Source organism: Engystomops pustulosus, unplaced genomic scaffold (genome assembly GCF_040894005.1).
Source record: "Engystomops pustulosus unplaced genomic scaffold, aEngPut4.maternal MAT_SCAFFOLD_194, whole genome shotgun sequence".
NCBI lineage: Eukaryota > Metazoa > Chordata > Amphibia > Anura > Leptodactylidae > Engystomops > Engystomops pustulosus.
In genome coordinates this window covers 177,501-197,500 of record NW_027285074.1, presented here as the reverse complement: position 1 = coordinate 197,500, position 20,000 = coordinate 177,501, and the positions used below count along the sequence as shown (strand labels likewise).

The following is a 20,000-nucleotide window of genomic DNA, read 5'->3' as shown; positions in this document are numbered from 1 at the left end:
GCCGCCGCGGGCCCGGAGGACCCGCCGCGGAACCAGGGCTCCCCGGATTGGTTTTAAGTCTGATAAATGCACGCCTTCCTGGAGGGCAGCGCTCGTGGGCACGTATTAGCTCTAGAATTGCCACAGTTATCCGAGTAGCACACCATCAATGCGGAACGATCAAAGGAACCATAACTGATTTAATGAGCCATTCGCAGTTTCACCGTAAAGAATAGTCAGTACTTAGACATGCATGGCTTAATCTTTAAAACAAGCATATACTACTGGCAGGATCAACCAGGTAGCCGGGGCTCTGAGGGGTAGACTCTTGGAGTCAGGCTCCGTGAGCTCATGGGAACGCTCGTTGCTGCTGCTACCGCAGCGCTTCTCCGCCGCCAGAGAAGACCTCGCAGACAACATTGTGGATGGAGCTTAGGGCAGGGGGGCAAGAAAGATGCTCTCGCGGTCCCTTCCAAGGACCCGAAAAAGCCTTTCCTTCCCCCCTCCCTCTCGCAGTCGCTGGCTTTCCCCACTCAGATCAGCCAAGAAGCGGCGCTCGACTCTCACCTCCATCAGCACCTCCGAAGCTCGGACAGCTCCTGTAGGCTGCGCATAGAAGGAAAGCATTGGACGCTCGACTTCAGCACCTCGACAGCGCCACCACCACCTCTCACCACTGTTAAGCGAGAGAGAGACGATAGGGAGCCGTCGCGACGTACCCATGCAGCGCCGCCCGCCAACGCACAGAGGAGCGGAGGGGATCGGGCGCCAGGTCCGGGGGAAGGCTGGGAGGGAAGCTACGGCGCTGCTACCCAGCTTTCAACCCTTCGGGACCGGTGCTCCGCTCCTATCGCTCCGGCGAACAGGGTCCGCTACGCTTTCAACACCAGCGCCCGGCAGAGGGCTTGGAGAAGGCTCGCGCGGATCCTCGGCTCGGATCGCCTGGCTTCGCGGGAGCGGCCTTCGGCTAGGGCCGACGACGGCCGGACCGAGCAGATTTGGACCGGGGTGCGGGGCGAGTACCTGCCTCTCTCACGAAGGGAGTGTCACCGGTAAGAAGCCTCTTCCCACGTCTGCTTGCCGACTTACGCTCGCCCCGACGAGAGGCCCAACCGAAAGAGTGGAAAGGGGCAGAGATTTCCAGGGTCGCCCCACCAGGGATGCAATACCCCAGTGCAGGCAGTCGGCCCTGCCCCGAACCTACTCGGTGGTTTGAAGGTTAACCTCTTGGGGAAAAGCAGCGATTCGCCTCGCGGTGCGTGCCTCCGCGGATCTAAACCCCCTCGATCGATGTGGGGCCAGAGGACCCCTTTTCCCCGTACGAAACTGTCAGCTCACCATGGGCTCGACGTCCGTGGGTCGGGGAGTTGAGCGCTTACGCGCGGCGGGACCTTATAACCTGCAGCGGCTGAGGAGCGAAGATTTCCAGGGTGGGCCCCCGGGGATGCCATACCCCGAGCAGCCTGTCGGCCCCGCTCCTAGCACGCTGGCAAGCAATGGAGTCTTCCCCGCGGCAGCCACCGCCTTCGCCCTAGCCTCGCCGTCAGTCGATGAAGAACGTCGTTCGCCCTCCTCTGCTCGGGATTTGGAAACGGCCTGGCCTTCGCCTACTCCGTCGGGCAACTGCCTTCCGCCAGCCCCTTCCCTCGAATCCCCTTCTTCCATTTTAGACCCGATCAGGGGATTGGTCAGCCCAGCCCTGGGGTAGGAAGAGGGGTTGGGGTCGGTTCGGCTTCGGGTGCCCCCGCTCGGCCAAAGGTTCCCCTCGCTTTGGAAGCACGCGAGGTCGCGGAGGGTGTCGGGGTTATTTTCGGCTCCCTGGCTTCGCGGGAGCGGCCTTCGGCTAGGGCCGACGCCGTCCGGCCCGCGCAGATTTGGACCGGGGTCCGGGGCGAGTACCTGCCTCTCTCACGAAGGGAGTGTCACCGGTAAGAAGCCTCTTCCCACGTCTGCTTGCCGACTTACGCTCGCCCCGACGAGAGGCCCAACCGAAAGAGTGGAAAGGGGCAGAGATTTCCAGGGTCGCCCCACCAGGGATGCAATACCCCAGTGCAGACTGTCGGCCCTGCCCCGAACCTACTCGGTGGTTTGAAGGTTAACCTCTTGGGGAAAAGCAGCGATTCGCCTCGCGGTGCGTGCCTCCGCGGATCTAAACCCCCCTCGATCGATGTGGGGCCAGAGGACCCCTTTTCCCCGTACGAAACGGCCGGCTCACCATGGGCTCGACATCCGTGGGTCGGAGAGTTGAGCGCTTACGCGCGGCGGGACCTTATAACCTGCAGCGGCTGAGGAGCGAAGATTTCCAGGGTGGGCCCCCGGGGATGCCATACCCCGAGCAGCCAGTCGGCCCCGCTCCTAGCGCGCTGACGAGCAATGGAGTCTTCCCCGCGGCAGCCACCGCCCTCGCCTCGCCGTCGGTCGATGAAGAGCCGAGTTCGCCCTCCTCTGCTCGGGACTCGGAAACGGCCTGGCCTTCGCCTACTCCGTCGGGCAACTGCCTTCCGCCAGCCCCTTCCCTCGAATCCCCTTCTTCCATTTTAGACCCGATCAGGGGATTGGTCAGCCCAGCCCTGGGGTAGGAAGAGGGGTTGGGGTCGGTTCGGCTTCCGGTGCCCCCGCTCGGCCAAAGGTCCCCTCGCTTTGGAAGCACGCGAGGGTGCCGGGGTTATTTTCGGCTTGACGCCTAAGTCCGGTCCCTGCCGGCTCCCGTCGAGGCCCGCGGTCAAAACCAGCTCCCCGGCTGTCGGAGCCGGAGCCCCGCAGCCCGAGCGGACGCACCGAGTCCCTCATGTAAGGGATAGCCGCCCCTACGGAACGGCCCGGACTGGGACCAGGCTCCCCCAGGCGCCGAAGGGGTGGGTCGGCCGTGTTGCCGAAGCTTAGCCGGCGCTGATGACCGCAGCCCCTAACGACGCCCACAGGCGGGGGAGCCAAGGAGAGCACTAGGAAGACGTGGCGGGGTCGGACGGCTCAATTTCCAGGGTGGGACCCCGGGGGTTCAGTACCCCGGGCATCCGGTCGGTTTCGCCGGCGAGACCCCAAGCCTTCCACGGCCCCCTTCGTGGGTGCAGGGATACCGAGCAGGGTGGCTTAGACGCCAATTCCCCAGAAGTATTAGGGATAGGGTTTGTCCGGGCGCCATCCGCAGCGACAACCTCGCAAAAGAAGCTCTCTTCCACAAAGCACGGGCAACGTTCGGGTGCGAGTGTTGGTCTCCCATGGTCTACCGACTCCCCCGGGCGGCCCAAGCGTTACGCCCACGGCCGGGCCCTCGAGCAGGCGCACCCCTGGTGCCTCTCGTAAGGGAAGGCTACGGTCCTCAACCCCTCGTATGGCGGGGAGGGCGCATTTGAAACGCTAAAGGACGAGCCCTGTTCGGGACCTGGCGGGGATCCGCGGATTGGCGAGAGGGATGGGTCTGCCGTTGGTCAGAGGGGACGCACCCCTGGGACGCAGTTTGGCATTAGCGACCGATGGCCCATCTACGACCATGTACTCCGGGAGCGCCAAGGAGGACGCGGGTGGGCTTTGGGGGCAGACTCAATTTCCAGGGTCTGGGCGCCGGGGGTGCAATACCCTTAAGCGCTCATGTCGGTTTCGTCTGCCGCCCGCCTCTGGCCCGGCTCCTAGTGACGGGTGCTGTGAACGTGCGATCGTGCTTGCGGTTGAAGAGTTCGAAGGCTACCGCTGGGGATAACACGCCCGGGGAATTTAGAAAACCCCCCCCCTCCGCTACAATCTCTGCTTCTGCCGGACTCGGAGGGGAGCCGCCCCGGGGGCGACCGCTCCCTCTCCTCTTCCGCGGCGTGCCGCGCGCTTCGCCGTCAGCAGCGGAGCGAACCTTTTTCTCGGTCCGCAGCTCTTCAGGCGTAGGCGGGCAGCGCTAACAGGGTACACTGGGGACCACTCGACCGCTACCGCTCCTACGGCAGACGACCCTACCTACCGCGGAAGCGCCACGGTGGGTCTAAGCCTCGTCCCCGCGAGGAGCAAGCGGGAGCCGTCCCTTTTCGTGCTGCGGAAATAAACCGTGGACACAGAAGTGTCTGCGCTCTCCGACCGGGCGGGGGGCGATTGGACTTGCCCGAGGGACACTAGGCGAGGCGCTACCGCGGGGAGCCGGAGCTCCTCGCTGGACGCTGCCGCCGCCAACGCCGCCGCCCCCCACCCACGGTACGGTGGAGTACGCCCGTTCCATACGCTTCGTAGCAAACCTCAGCCGAAGCAGAGAGTCCTACCGCTTGTGGCAGGAGCGGGGCCGTGCGAGGACCACACTGGCACCGCGCTACACAACCTTAGGCAGAGGACGACAGCCGCTCACGGGGAGCGGGGGATTGATGCGCGACCAAGACTGAGGCTAAGGAACGCTTTACCATAAACCGGCCGGGGCCAATACCCCTGACCGAGCAAAGTGCCTTGCCCCGCCGGATCGCGCTGTGTCAGATCGATCAAAAGAGCGGAGAGCCGAGACTCTACCGCTGGGAGTTTGTGGAGAACGGCCTGGCTTGCGTCCCGTCCTCCCGCCCTCGACCTCACATGGCTAGCCTCACCCGCCGGGAGCCACCCCATTGGGGACCGTAGGGCGGAGAAGGGGTCTCCGCGTCCGGAATTTTACTTGTGGAGAACGGCCTGGCTTACGTCCCGTCCTCCCGCCCTCGACCTCACATGGCTAGCCTCACCCGCCGGGAGCCACCCCATTGGGGACCGTAGGGCGGAGAAGGGGTCTCCGCGTCCGGAATTTTACTTGTGGAGAACGGCCTGGCTTACGTCCCGTCCTCCCGCCCTCGACCTCACATGGCTAGCCTCACCCGCCGGGCGCCACCCCATTGGGGACCGTAGGGCGGAGAAGGGGTCTCCGCGTCCGGAATTTCTTGTGGAGAACGGCCTGGCTTGCGTCCCGTCCTCCCATGGCTAGCCTCACCCGCCGGGCGCCACCCCATTGGGGACCGTAGGGCGGAGAAGGGGTCTCCGCGTCCGGAATTTCTTGTGGAGAACGGCCTGGCTTACGTCCCGTTCTCCCGCCCTCGACCTCACATGGCTAGCCTACCCCGCCGGGCGCCGCTCCATTGGGGATACGGTACAGCAAAGCGCGACGCCGCACGATGCCAACACTTTGTGCAAAAACCTGGCAGAGTCGACCAAAACCTCGCTTCTTTGACCGGTATTTTTGATGCTTTTCTCTGCCGCCGAAGGTGCACTGAGGGTCGGATCGCCCAAAATTTTTATGTTTTTGTCTGCGGTTCTTCCGAGAGGTGCCCGCCTGGCAGTTCTTTTTCAGCAGCCTTCGAAGGACATCCGGCGGGCAAGCCAGGGGTCGGCAGCCGCCGGCGGTGAGCCTTCCCCGGCAGGAGCAGGGCAGCTCGGACCGCAAAATTTTTTCGACTTTCGCCGAGGCCAAAAGCCCATGCACTTCGAAATCCTGCCCGCAGCGCCGTCTCCTGTCAGACTTCCCATGCCGCCTGCGGTGGTCCTCGCCCGGCAGAGAGAATCCGGAGTCGCCCTCTCACCGGTTCTTTTTCACCATTCCGGAGCTCTAGAATCTGCCGGACACCGAGTGGCCGAGGACGCTTCCAGGAGGGCGGCAGCGAGAGGCAGAGTGCCACCGGTCGGGTCCCCGGTTCTCCCACACTTTGAAAATTTTTCCCCGTTTGTTCTGGTGGGATGGAGAGAGAGCGTGGCTTATGCGCCCTCTGCCCCGCGGTACGCCCTTGGCTAGCCTTACGCCGGTGGTTCGCCAGGCCACCGGCACCTTGTACAGCGGGGTCGGCGTGGCTTATGCGCCCTCTCCCCCGCGGTCCGCCCTGGCTAGCCTTACGCCGGTGGTTCGCCAGGCCACCGGCACCTTGTATGGCGGGGACGGCGTGGCTTATGCGCCCGTCAACCCACCTGCTCGCCCCGGCTAGCCTTTTACCCGGAGGGCGCCACGCTCCGGGTACCAGTGAGCGGCACGAACCCAGTCATACCATGCCGCTCACCTCGCGCCCTCTCCGGCCTCCGCCGCGGAGACCTCCCGCTCTGTTCTGCGGAGAGCGATTACGGGCACAATCTACAAAGTCCCCGATGGTTAAGGACGTAGACTGTTGAGCGGGACCTACACACTCTTGTAGCCGAAGGGGCTCGCCATTTCCCGCAGAAAATGGATCACCTCCCGCAGAGGAACATGAAATGCCCCTTCCCGCGGGACCCGAAGGACCGCCCTGTCCGAGCAGGCCTCCAGGACCACGGCACGCAAAAGCGACTCAGTCCCGCTGGCATTACGGATCTGACTTAGTGCAAAAACCTGGCAGAGTCGACCAAAACTCCCCTTCTCTGACCGGTATTTTTGCTGCTTCTCTCTGCCGCCGAAGGTGCACTGAAAGTCGGACCGGTCGGTTTTGGTCTGCGGTTCTTCCGAGAGGTGCCCGTCTCGGGGTTCTTTTTCAGCAGCCTTCGAAGGCGATCCGGCGGGCAAGCCAGGGGTTGGCAGCCGCCGGCGGTAAGCCTTCCCCGGCAGGAGCAGGGAAACTCGGACCGCAAAATTTTTTCGACTTTCGCCGAGGACAAAAAGCCCAGCCACTTAGAAAGCCTGCCGCGGCGCCGTCTCCTGTCAGACGTCCCCGCCGCCTGCGGTGGTCCTCGCCCGGCAGTGAGAAACCAGAGTCGCCCTCTCTCCGGTTCTTTTTCACCATTCCGGAGCTCTGGAATCTGCCGTACTCCGAGTGACCGAGGACGCTTCCAGGAGGGCGGCAGCGAGAGGCAGAGTGCCACCGGTCGGGTCCCCGGTTCTCCCACACTTTGAAATTTTTTCCCCGTTTGTACTGGTGGGATGGAGAGAGAGCGTGGCTTAAGCGCCCTCTGCCCCGCGGTCCGCCCTGGCTAGCCTTACGCCGGTGGTTCGCCAGGCCACCGGCACCTTGTATGGCGGGGACGGCGTGGCTTATGCGCCCGTCAACCCACCTGCTCGCCCCGGCTAGCCTTTTACCCGGAGGGCGCCACGCTCCGGGTACCAGTGAGCGGCACGAACCCAGTCATACCATGCCGCTCACCTCGCGCCCTCTCCGGCCTCCGCCGCGGAGACCTCCCGCTCTGTTCTGCGGAGAGCGATGACGGGCACAATCTACAAAGTCCCCGATGGTTAAGGACGTAGACTGTTGAGCGGGACCTACACACTCTTGTAGCCGAAGGGGCTCGCCATTTCCCGCAGAAAATGGATCACCTCCCGCAGAGGAACATGAAATGCCCCTTCCCGCGGGACCCGAAGGACCGCCCTGTCCGAGCAGGCCTCCAGGACCACGGCACGCAAAAGCGACTCAGTCCCGCTGGCATTACGGATCTGACTTAGTGCAAAAGCCTGGCAGAGTCGACCAAAACTCCCCTTCTCTGACCGGTATTTTTGCTGCTTCTCTCTGCCGCCGAAGGTGCACTGAAAGTCGGACCGGTCGGTTTTGGTCTGCGGTTCTTCCGAGAGGTGCCCGTCTCGGGGTTCTTTTTCAGCAGCCTTCGAAGGCGATCCGGCGGGCAAGCCAGGGGTTGGCAGCCGCCGGCGGTAAGCCTTCCCCGGCAGGAGCAGGGCAGCTCGGACCGCAAAATTTTTTCGACTTTCGCCGAGGACAAAAAGCCCAGCCACTTAGAAAGCCTGCCGCGGCGCCGTCTCCTGTCAGACGTCCCCGCCGCCTGCGGTGGTCCTCGCCCGGCAGTGAGAAACCAGAGTCGCCCTCTCTCCGGTTCTTTTTCACCATTCCGGAGCTCTGGAATCTGCCGTACTCCGAGTGACCGAGGACGCTTCCAGGAGGGCGGCAGCGAGAGGCAGAGTGCCACCGGTCGGGTCCCCGGTTCTCCCACACTTTGAAATTTTTTCCCCGTTTGTACTGGTGGGATGGAGAGAGAGCGTGGCTTAAGCGCCCTCTGCCCCGCGGTCCGCCCTGGCTAGCCTTACGCCGGTGGTTCGCCAGGCCACCGGCACCTTGTATGGCGGGGACGGCGTGGCTTATGCGCCCGTCAACCCACCTGCTCGCCCCGGCTAGCCTTTTACCCGGAGGGCGCCACGCTCCGGGTACCAGTGAGCGGCACGAACCCAGTCATACCATGCCGCTCACCTCGCGCCCTCTCCGGCCTCCGCCGCGGAGACCTCCCGCTCTGTTCTGCGGAGAGCGATGACGGGCACAATCTACAAAGTCCCCGATGGTTAAGGACGTAGACTGTTGAGCGGGACCTACACACTCTTGTAGCCGAAGGGGCTCGCCATTTCCCGCAGAAAATGGATCACCTCCCGCAGAGGAACATGAAATGCCCCTTCCCGCGGGACCCGAAGGACCGCCCTGTCCGAGCAGGCCTCCAGGACCACGGCACGCAAAAGCGACTCAGTCCCGCTGGCATTACGGATCTGACTTAGTGCAAAAGCCTGGCAGAGTCGACCAAAACTCCCCTTCTCTGACCGGTATTTTTGCTGCTTCTCTCTGCCGCCGAAGGTGCACTGAAAGTCGGACCGGTCGGTTTTGGTCTGCGGTTCTTCCGAGAGGTGCCCGTCTCGGGGTTCTTTTTCAGCAGCCTTCGAAGGCGATCCGGCGGGCAAGCCAGGGGTTGGCAGCCGCCGGCGGTAAGCCTTCCCCGGCAGGAGCAGGGCAGCTCGGACCGCAAAATTTTTTCGACTTTCGCCGAGGACAAAAAGCCCAGCCACTTAGAAAGCCTGCCGCGGCGCCGTCTCCTGTCAGACGTCCCCGCCGCCTGCGGTGGTCCTCGCCCGGCAGTGAGAAACCAGAGTCGCCCTCTCTCCGGTTCTTTTTCACCCTTCCGGAGCTCTGGAATCTGCCGTACTCCGAGTGACCGAGGACGCTTCCAGGAGGGCGGCAGCGAGAGGCAGAGTGCCACCGGTCGGGTCCCCGGTTCTCCCACACTTTGAAATTTTTTTCCCCGTTTGTACTGGTGGGATGGAGAGAGAGCGTGGCTTAAGCGCCCTCTGCCCCGCGGTCCGCCCTGGCTAGCCTTACGCCGGTGGTTCGCCAGGCCACCGGCACCTTGTATGGCGGGGACGGCGTGGCTTATGCGCCCGTCAACCCACCTGCTCGCCCCGGCTAGCCTTTTACCCGGAGGGCGCCACGCTCCGGGTACCAGTGAGCGGCACGAACCCAGTCATACCATGCCGCTCACCTCGCGCCCTCTCCGGCCTCCGCCGCGGAGACCTCCCGCTCTGTTCTGCGGAGAGCGATTACGGGCACAATCTACAAAGTCCCCGATGGTTAAGGACGTAGACTGTTGAGCGGGACCTACACACTCTTGTAGCCGAAGGGGCTCGCCATTTCCCGCAGAAAATGGATCACCTCCCGCAGAGGAACATGAAATGCCCCTTCCCGCGGGACCCGAAGGACCGCCCTGTCCGAGCAGGCCTCCAGGACCACGGCACGCAAAAGCGACTCAGTCCCGCTGGCATTACGGATCTGACTTAGTGCAAAAGCCTGGCAGAGTCGACCAAAACTCCCCTTCTCTGACCGGTATTTTTGCTGCTTCTCTCTGCCGCCGAAGGTGCACTGAAAGTCGGACCGGTCGGTTTTGGTCTGCGGTTCTTCCGAGAGGTGCCCGTCTCGGGGTTCTTTTTCAGCAGCCTTCGAAGGCGATCCGGCGGGCAAGCCAGGGGTTGGCAGCCGCCGGCGGTAAGCCTTCCCCGGCAGGAGCAGGGCAGCTCGGACCGCAAAATTTTTTCGACTTTCGCCGAGGACAAAAAGCCCAGCCACTTAGAAAGCCTGCCGCGGCGCCGTCTCCTGTCAGACGTCCCCGCCGCCTGCGGTGGTCCTCGCCCGGCAGAGAGAAGCCGGATTCGCCCTCTCTCCGGTTCTTTTTCACCATTCCGGAGCTCTGAAATCTGCCGTACTCCGAGTGACCGAGGACGCTTCCAGGAGGGCGGCAGCGAGAGGCAGAGTGCCACCGGTCGGGTCCCCGGTTCTCCCACACTTAGAGAATTTTTCGCTTGGTGCTGCTGCGAGGACGTAGGTCTTTCGACCGGGGCAAGCCTGGAGGGCGGTAGCCGGGTTTGGCGCCCTATTCCCGGCTAGCTCTCGGCGGCTTCACCCGGTTGGAGCTCCGACTTCCATGGGCATGTTCCTCACCGGGACCTACGACAAAGTGTGGCCGAGGGACAGTGACACATTCCCGGGTAGCCTGAGTGGCTGCTCCCGCTGAGCCACTTCCATGGGCATTATTCCTCCCCGGGACTTGCCGCCAAGTCTTGGCCGGGGGACAGTGACACATTCCCGGCTAGCCTGAGTGGCTGCTCCCGCTGAGCCACTTCCATGGGCATTATTCCTCCCCGGGACTTGCCGCCAAGTCTTGGCCGGGGGACAGTGACACATTCCCGGGTAGCCTGAGTGGCTGCTCCCGCTGAGCCACTTCCATGGGCATTATTCCTCCCCGGGACTTGCCGCCAAGTCTTGGCCGGGGGACAGTGACACATTGCCGGGTAGCCTGAGTGGCTGCTCCCGCTGAGCTCTTACTTCCATGGGCATGTTCCTGACCGGGACCAACTACCAAGTGTGGCCGGGTTTCGAGCTCCAAACTCGGCTTGCACTTGGTGGCCAAGGGGGTCCCCTCCGCTCCAGGAAGGGCGCCCTCCAGCGGGCAGACGAGGGTACTTCTAGTCTGCCCGAGCTCCATGGGGCCCCTCTCGCCCCTAGGCTCCCCGCCCAGGGTTCCAGGGTCCCGGCTACAGCCACCCAGCCGAGTCCCATATAGGGTACCGGGCCTGGCAGGAATCATGCCGGAATTAGTGAGACCTCCTCGGCCGCGGCTCAGCCGCAAAACTCCCTTTCGCGGTTCTCTTCCCACCAACTTCCATGGGCATGTTCCTCACCGGGACCTCCGACCAAGTGTGGCCGGGGAACAGTCACCCATGCCCGGGCAGCCTCAGCGAGTGCTCCCGCTGAGGTCAACTTGGAGGTTGGAGCTCCGACTTCCATGGGCACTATTCCTCCCCGGGACCTGCCGCCAAGTCTGGCCGGGGGACAGTGACACATTCCCGGGTAGCCTGAGCGGATGCTCCCGCTGAACTCTTTAGTTCCATGGGCATGTTCCTCATCAGGAACCCAACGACCAAGGGTGGCCGAGGGACAGTGACACATTCTCGGGTAGCCTGAGTGGCTGCTCCCGCTGAGCTACTTCCATGAGCACTATTCCTCCCCGGGACCTGCCGCCAAGTCTGGCCGGGGGACAGTGACACATTCCCGGGTAGCCTGAGTGGCTGCTCCCGCTGAGCTACTTCCATGGGCACTATTCCTCCCCGGGACTTGCCGCCAAGTCTTGGCCGGGGGACAGTGACACATTCCCGGGTAGCCTGAGTGGCTGCTCCCGCTGAGGTACTTCCATGAGCACTATTCCTCCCCGGGACTTGCCGCCAAGTCTTGGCCGGGGGACAGTGACACATTCCCGGGTAGCCTGAGTGGCTGCTCCCGCTGAGCTCCGACTTCCATGGCCATGTTCCTCACCGGGACCTCCGACCAAGCCTGGCCGGGTTTCGAGCTCCAAACTCGGCTTGCACTTGGTGGCCAAGGGGGTCCCCTCCGCTCCGGAAAGGGCGCCCTCCAGCGGGCAGACGAGGGTACTTCTAGTCTGCCCGAGCTCCATGGGGCCCCTCTCGCCCCTAGGCTCCCCGCCCAGGGTTCCAGGGTCCCGGCTACAGCCACCCAGCCGAGTCCCATATAGGGTACCGGGCCTGGCAGGAATCATGCCGGAATTAGTGAGACCTCCTCGGCCGCGGCTCAGCCGCAAAACTCCCTTTCGCGGTTCTCTTCCCACCAACTTCCATGGGCATGTTCCTCACCGGGACCTCCGACCAAGTGTGGCCGGGGAACAGTCACCCATGCCCGGGCAGCCTCAGCGAGTGCTCCCGCTGAGGTCAACTTGGAGGTTGGAGCTCCGACTTCCATGGGCACTATTCCTCCCCGGGACCTGCCGCCAAGTCTGGCCGGGGGACAGTGACACATTCCCGGGTAGCCTGAGCGGATGCTCCCGCTGAACTCTTTAGTTCCATGGGCATGTTCCTCATCAGGAACCCAACGACCAAGGGTGGCCGAGGGACAGTGACACATTCTCGGGTAGCCTGAGTGGCTGCTCCCGCTGAGCTACTTCCATGAGCACTATTCCTCCCCGGGACCTGCCGCCAAGTCTGGCCGGGGGACAGTGACACATTCCCGTGTAGCCTGAGTGGCTGCTCCCGCTGAGCTACTTCCATGGGCACTATTCCTCCCCGGGACTTGCCGCCAAGTCTTGGCCGGGGGACAGTGACACATTCCCGGGTAGCCTGAGTGGCTGCTCCCGCTGAGCCACTTCCATGGGCACTATTCCTCCCCGGGACTTGCCGCCAAGTCTTGGCCGGGGGACAGTGACACATTCCCGGGTAGCCTGAGTGGCTGCTCCCGCTGAGCCACTTCCATGGGCACTATTCCTCCCCGGGACTTGCCGCCAAGTCTTGGCCGGGGGACAGTGACACATTGCCGGGTAGCCTGAGTGGCTGCTCCCGCTGAGCTCTTACTTCCATGGGCATGTTCCTGACCGGGACCAACTACCAAGTGTGGCCGGGTTTCGAGCTCCAAACTCGGCTTGCACTTGGTGGCCAAGGGGGTCCCCTCCGCTCCAGGAAGGGCGCCCTCCAGCGGGCAGACGAGGGTACTTCTAGTCTGCCCGAGCTCCATGGGGCCCCTCTCGCCCCTAGGCTCCCCGCCCAGGGTTCCAGGGTCCCGGCTACAGCCACCCAGCCGAGTCCCATATAGGGTACCGGGCCTGGCAGGAATCATGCCGGAATTAGTGAGACCTCCTCGGCCGCGGCTCAGCCGCAAAACTCCCTTTCGCGGTTCTCTTCCCACCAACTTCCATGGGCATGTTCCTCACCGGGACCTCCGACCAAGTGTGGCCGGGGAACAGTCACCCATGCCCGGGCAGCCTCAGCGAGTGCTCCCGCTGAGGTCAACTTGGAGGTTGGAGCTCCGACTTCCATGGGCACTATTCCTCCCCGGGACCTGCCGCCAAGTCTGGCCGGGGGACAGTGACACATTCCCGGGTAGCCTGAGCGGATGCTCCCGCTGAACTCTTTAGTTCCATGGGCATGTTCCTCATCAGGAACCCAACGACCAAGGGTGGCCGAGGGACAGTGACACATTCTCGGGTAGCCTGAGTGGCTGCTCCCGCTGAGCTACTTCCATGAGCACTATTCCTCCCCGGGACCTGCCGCCAAGTCAGGCCGGGGGACAGTGACACATTCCCGGGTAGCCTGAGTGGCTGCTCCCGCTGAGCTACTTCCATGGGCACTATTCCTCCCCGGGACTTGCCGCCAAGTCTTGGCCGGGGGACAGTGACACATTCCCGGGTAGCCTGAGTGGCTGCTCCCGCTGAGCTCTTACTTCCATGGGCATGTTCCTCACCGGGACCAACTACCAAGTGTGGCCGGGTTTCGAGCTCCAAACTCGGCTTGCACTTGGTGGCCAAGGGGGTCCCCTCCGCTCCGGGAAGGGCGCCCTCCAGCGGGCAGACGAGGGTACTTCTAGTCTGCCCGAGCTCCATGGGGCCCCTCTCGCCCCTAGGCTCCCCGCCCAGGGTTCCAGGGTCCCGGCTACAGCCACCCAGCCGAGTCCCATATAGGGTACCGGGCCTGGCAGGAATCATGCCGGAATTAGTGAGACCTCCTCGGCCGCGGCTCAGCCGCAAAACTCCCTTTCGCGGTTCTCTTCCCACCAACTTCCATGGGCATGTTCCTCACCGGGACCTCCGACCAAGTGTGGCCGGGGAACAGTCACCCATGCCCGGGCAGCCTCAGCGAGTGCTCCCGCTGAGGTCAACTTGGAGGTTGGAGCTCCGACTTCCATGGGCACTATTCCTCCCCGGGACCTGCCGCCAAGTCTGGCCGGGGGACAGTGACACATTCCCGGGTAGCCTGAGCGGATGCTCCCGCTGAACTCTTTAGTTCCATGGGCATGTTCCTCATCAGGAACCCAACGACCAAGGGTGGCCGAGGGACAGTGACACATTCTCGGGTAGCCTGAGTGGCTGCTCCCGCTGAGCTACTTCCATGAGCACTATTCCTCCCCGGGACCTGCCGCCAAGTCTGGCCGGGGGACAGTGACACATTCTCGGGTAGCCTGAGTGGCTGCTCCCGCTGAGCTACTTCCATGAGCACTATTCCTCCCCGGGACCTGCCGCCAAGTCTGGCCGGGGGACAGTGACACATTCCCGGGTAGCCTGAGTGGCTGCTCCCGCTGAGCTACTTCCATGGGCACTCTTCCTCCCCGGGACTTGCCGCCAAGTCTTGGCCGGGGGACAGTGACACATTCCCGGGTAAGCCTGAGCGGCTGCTCCCGCTGAACTCTTACTTCCATGGGCACTATTCCTCCCCGGGACTTGCCGCCAAGTCTTGGCCGGGGGACAGTGACACATTCCCGGGTAGCCTGAGTGGCTGCTCCCGCTGAGCTCCGACTTCCATGGCCATGTTCCTCACCGGGACCTCCGACCAAGCCTGGCCGGGTTTCGAGCTCCAAACTCGGCTTGCACTTGGTGGCCAAGGGGGTCCCCTCCGCTCCGGGAAGGGCGCCCTCCAGCGGGCAGACGAGGGTACTTCTAGTCTGCCCGAGCTCCATGGGGCCCCTCTCGCCCCTAGGCTCCCCGCCCAGGGTTCCAGGGTCACGGATCCAACCACCATGCCGAGTCCGGTTTGGGGACCGGGAATGGCAGGAATCAAGCCGGGATCGGTGCGCCCTCCTCGGCCGCGGCTTAGCGCAAAAACTCCCTTTCGCGGTTCTCTTCCCTTCAACTTCCATGGGCACGTTCCACACCGGGACCTACGACCAAGTGAGCCCGGGGAACAGTCACCCATGCCCGGGCAGCCTCAGCAAGTGCTCCAGCTGAGGTCAATTTGGAGTTTGGAGCTCCGACTTCCATGGGCATGTTCCTCACCGGGACCTACGACCAAGCGTGGCCGAGAACAGTGACACATTCCCGGGTAAGCCTTAGCGGCTTCTCCCGCTGAGCTCCTACTTCCATGAGCACTATTCCTCCCCGGGACTTGCCGCCAAGTCTGGCCTGGGGGGACAGTGACACATTCCCGGGAAGCCTGTGCGGCTGCTCCCGCTAGGCTCTTACTTCCATGGGCATTATTCCTCCCCGGGACTTGCCGCCAAGTCTGGCCGGGGGACAGTGACTCTTGGCCGGATAGGCCAAGTGGCTTCTCCCGCTGACTTGCCCCTTTGGAAGTAGTAGCTCCTACTTCCATGGGCATTATTCCTCTCCGGGACCTACTGCCAAGTGTGGCCGGGGAACAGTGACTCTTGGCCGTATAGGCCAAGTGGCTTCTCCCGCTGACTTGCCCCTTTGGAAGTAGGAGCTACGACTTCCATGGGCATTATTCCTCCCCGGGACCTACTGCCAAGTGTGGCCGGGGAACAGTGACTCTTGGCCGGATAGGCCAACTGGCTGCTCCCGCTTAAGTGCCCCTTTGGAAGTAGTAGCTCTCACTTCCATGGGCATTATTCCTCTCGCTGACCTACAGCCAGGTGTCTTCACCCTTTGGAAGTAGTAGCTCCTACTTCCGTGGGCATCATTCCTCCCCGGGACTTGCCGCCAAGTCAGGCCGGGGGACAGTGACATGTGGCCGGATAGGCCAAGTGGCTTCTCCCGCTGACTTGCCCCTTTGGAAGTAGTAGCTCCTACTTCCATGGGCATTATTCCTCCCCGGGACTTGCAGCCAAGTCTGGCCGGGGGACAGTGACTCTTGGCCGGATAGGCCAAGTGGCTTCTCCCGCTGACCTCACCCTTTGGAAGTAGTAGCTCCTACTTCCATGGGCATTATTCCTCCCCGGGACTTGCAGCCAAGTCTGGCCGGGGGACAGTGACTCTTGGCCGGATAGGCCAAGTGGCTTCTCCCGCTGACCTCACCCTTTGGAAGTAGGAGCTCCTACTTCCATGGGCATTATTCCTCCCCGGGACTTGCCGCCAAGTCTGGCCGGGGGACAGTGACATGTGGCCGGTCAGGCCAAGTGGCTTCTCCCGCTGACTTGCCCCTTTGGAAGTAGTAGCTCCTACTTCCATGGGCATTATTCCTCCCCGGGACCTACTGCCAAGTGTGGCCGGGGAACAGTGACCCTTGGCCGGATAGGCCAAGTGGCTTCTCCCGCTGACTTGCCCCTTTGGAAGTAGTAGCTCCTACTTCCATGGGCATTATTCCTCCCCGGGACCTACTGCCAAGTGTGGCCGGGGAACAGTGACCCTTGGCCGGATAGGCCAAGTGGCTTCTCCCGCTGACTTGCCCCTTTGGAAGTAGTAGCTCCTACTTCCATGGGCATTATTCCTCCCCGGGACCTACTGCCAAGTGTGGCCGGGGAACAGTGACCCTTGGCCGGGTAGGCCAAGTGGCTTCTCCCGCTGACTTGCCCCTTTGGAAGTAGTAGCTCCTACTTCCATGGGCATTATTCCTCCCCGGGACCTACTGCCAAGTGTGGCCGGGGAACAGTGACCCTAAACCGGGTAGGCCAAGTGGCTTCTCCCGCTGACTTGCCCCTTTGGAAGTAGTAGCTCCTACTTCCATGGGCATTATTCCTCCCCGGGACCTACTGCCAAGTGTGGCCGGGGAACAGGGACCCTTGGCCGGGTAGACCAAGTGGCTTCTCCCGCTGACTTGCCCCTTTGGAAGTAGAGGCTCCTACTTCCATGGGCATTATTCCTCCCCGGGACCTACTGCCAAGTGTGGCCGGGGAACAGTGACCCTTGGCCGGATAGGCCAAGTGGCTTCTCCCGCTGACTTGCCCCTTTGGAAGTAGTAGCTCCTACTTCCATGGGCATTATTCCTCCCCGGGACCTACTGCCAAGTGTGGCCGGGGAACAGTGACCCTTGGCCGGATAGGCCAAGTGGCTTCTCCCGCTGACTTGCCCCTTTGGAAGTAGTAGCTCCTACTTCCATGGGCATTATTCCTCCCCGGGACCTACTGCCAAGTGTGGCCGGGGAACAGTGACCCTTGGCCGGGTAGGCCAAGTGGCTTCTCCCGCTGACTTGCCCCTTTGGAAGTAGAGGCTCCTACTTCCATGGGCATTATTCCTCCCCGGGACCTACTGCCAAGTGTGGCCGGGGAACAGTGACCCTTGGCCGGATAGGCCAACTGGCTGCTCCCGCTGACTTGCCCCTTTGGAAGTAGAGGCTCCTACTTCCATGGGCATTATTCCTCCCCGGGACCTACTGCCAAGTGTGGCCGGGGAACAGTGACCCTTGGCCGGATAGGCCAACTGGCTGCTCCCGCTGACTTGCCCCTTTGGAAGTAGGAGCTCTTACTTCCATGGGCATTATACCTCTCGGGCACTTAGAGCCAAGTGTCTTCACCCTTTGGAGGTAGTAGCTCCTACTTCCATGGGCATTATTCCTCCCCGGGACCTACTGCCAAGTGTGGCCGGGGAACAGTGACTCTTGGCCGGATAGGCCAACTGGCTTCTCCCGCTGACTTGCCCCTTTGGAAGTAGGAGCTCTTACTTCCATGGGCATTATTCCTCCTCGGGACCTACTGCCAAGTGTGGCCGGGGAACAGTGACTCTTGGCCGGATAGGCCAACTGGCTTCTCCCGCTGACTTGCCCCTTTGGAAGTAGGAGCTCTTACTTCCATGGGCATTATTCCTCCTCGGGACCTACTGCCAAGTGTGGCCGGGGAACAGTGACTCTTGGCCGGATAGGCCAACTGGCTTCTCCCGCTGACTTGCCCCTTTGGAAGTAGGAGCTCTTACTTCCATGGGCATTATTCCTCCCCGGGACCTACTGCCAAGTGTGGCCGGGGAACAGTGACCCTTGGCCGGATAGGCCAACTGGCTGCTCCCGCTGACTTGCCCCTTTGGAAGTAGAGGCTCCTACTTCCATGGGCATTATTCCTCCCCGGGACCTACTGCCAAGTGTGGCCGGGGAACAGTGACCCTTGGCCGGATAGGCCAACTGGCTGCTCCCGCTGACTTGCCCCTTTGGAAGTAGGAGCTCTTACTTCCATGGGCATTATACCTCTCGGGGTCTTAGAGCCAAGTGTCTTCACCCTTTGAAGGTAGTAGCTCCTACTTCCATGGGCATTATTCCTCCCCGGGACCTACTGCCAAATGTGGCCGGGGAACAGTGACTCTAGGCCGGATAGGCCAACTGGCTTCTCCCGCTGACTTGCCCCTTTGGAAGTAGTAGCTCCTACTTCCATGGGCATTATTCCTCCCCGGGACCTACTGCCAAGTGTGGCCGGGGAACAGTGACTCTTGGCCGGATAGGCCAACTGGCTTCTCCCGCTGACTTGCCCCTTTGGAAGTAGTAGCTCCTACTTCCATGGGCATTATTCCTCCCCGGGACCTACTGCCTAGTGTAGCCGGGGAACAGTGACTCTTGGCCGGATAGGCCAACTGGCTTCTCCCGCTGACTTGCCCCTTTGGAAGTAGGAGCTCTTACTTCCAAGGGCATTACACCTCTCGGGCACTTAGAGCCAAGTGTCTTCACCCTTTGGAGGTAGTAGCTCCTACTTCCATGGGCATTATTCCTCCCAGGGACCTACTGCCAAATGTGGCCGGGGAACAGTGACTCTAGGCCGGATAGGCCAACTGGCTTCTCCCGCTGACTTGCCCCTTTGGAAGTAGTAGCTCCTACTTCCAAGGGCATTATTCCTCCCCGGGACCTACTGCCTAGTGTGGCCGGGGAACAGTGACTCTTGGCCGGATAGGCCAACTGGCTTCTCCCGCTGACTTGCCCCTTTGGAAGTAGTAGCTCCTACTTCCATGGGCATTATTCCTCCCCGGGACCTACTGCCTAGTGTAGCCGGGGAACAGTGACTCTTGGCCGGATAGGCCAACTGGCTTCTCCCGCTGACTTGCCCCTTTGGAAGTAGGAGCTCTTACTTCCAAGGGCATTACACCTCTCGGGCACTTAGAGCCAAGTGTCTTCACCCTTTGGAGGTAGTAGCTCCTACTTCCATGGGCATTATTCCTCCCAGGGACCTACTGCCAAATGTGGCCGGGGAACAGTGACTCTAGGCCGGATAGGCCAACTGGCTTCTCCCGCTGACTTGCCCCTTTGGAAGTAGTAGCTCCTACTTCCATGGGCATTATTCCTCCCCGGGACCTACTGCCTAGTGTGGCCGGGGAACAGTGACTCTTGGCCGGATAGGCGAAGTGGCTTCTCCCGCTGACTTGCCCCTTTGGAAGTAGGAGCTCCTACTTCCATGGGCATTATTCCTCCCCGGGACTTGCCGCCAAGTCTGGCCGGGGGACAGTGACACTTGGCCGGGTAGGCGAAGTGGCTTCTCCCGCTGACTTGCCCCTTTGGAAGTAGGAGCTCCTACTTCCATGGGCATTATTCCTCCCCGGGACTTGCCGCCAAGTCTGGCCGGGGGACAGTGACACTTGGCCGGGTAGGCGAAGTGGCTTCTCCCGCTGACTTGCCCCTTTGGAAGTAGGAGCTCCTACTTCCATGGGCATTATTCCTCCCCGGGACTTGCCGCCAAGTCTGGCCGGGGGACAGTGACACTTGGCCGGGTAGGCGAAGTGGCTTCTCCCGCTGACTTGCCCCTTTGGAAGTAGGAGCTCCTACTTCCATGGGCATTATTCCTCCCCGGGACTTGCCGCCAAGTCTGGCCGGGGGACAGTGACACTTGGCCGGGTAGGCGAAGTGGCTTCTCCCGCTGACTTGCCCCTTTGGAAGTAGGAGCTCCTACTTCCATGGGCATTATTCCTCCCCGGGACTTGCCGCCAAGTCTGGCCGGGGGACAGTGACACTTGGCCGGGTAGGCGAAGTGGCTTCTCCCGCTGACTTGCCCCTTTGGAAGTAGGAGCTCCTACTTCCATGGGCATTATTCCTCCCCGGGACTTGCCGCCAAGTCTGGCCGGGGAACAGTGACATGCGGCCGGATACGGCCGAGCGGCTGCTCCCGCTGACGTCATCACTTTGGAAGTAGGAGCTCCTACTTCCATGGGCTTGTTCCTCCCCGGGACTTGCCGCCAAGTCTGGCCGGGGGACAGTGACATGTGGCCGGATAGGCCAACTGGCTGCTCCCGCTGAGCTCCTACTTCCA

The 20,000-nt window shown here is 62.4% G+C and overlaps 1 non-coding gene across 1 annotated transcript in view; it reads right to left on the bottom strand.

Annotated features, from left to right (window-relative positions):
* LOC140108891 (18S ribosomal RNA) overlaps nucleotides 1-283 on the bottom strand; it is a 1,886-nt gene extending 1,603 nt beyond the window's left edge. Inside the window, exon 1 of the ribosomal RNA XR_011851332.1 lies at nucleotides 1-283. This exon is cut by the window's left edge and continues 1,603 nt beyond it. This is a non-coding gene — a ribosomal RNA (18S ribosomal RNA).
* Nucleotides 284-20,000: the final 19,717 nt, after the last annotated feature.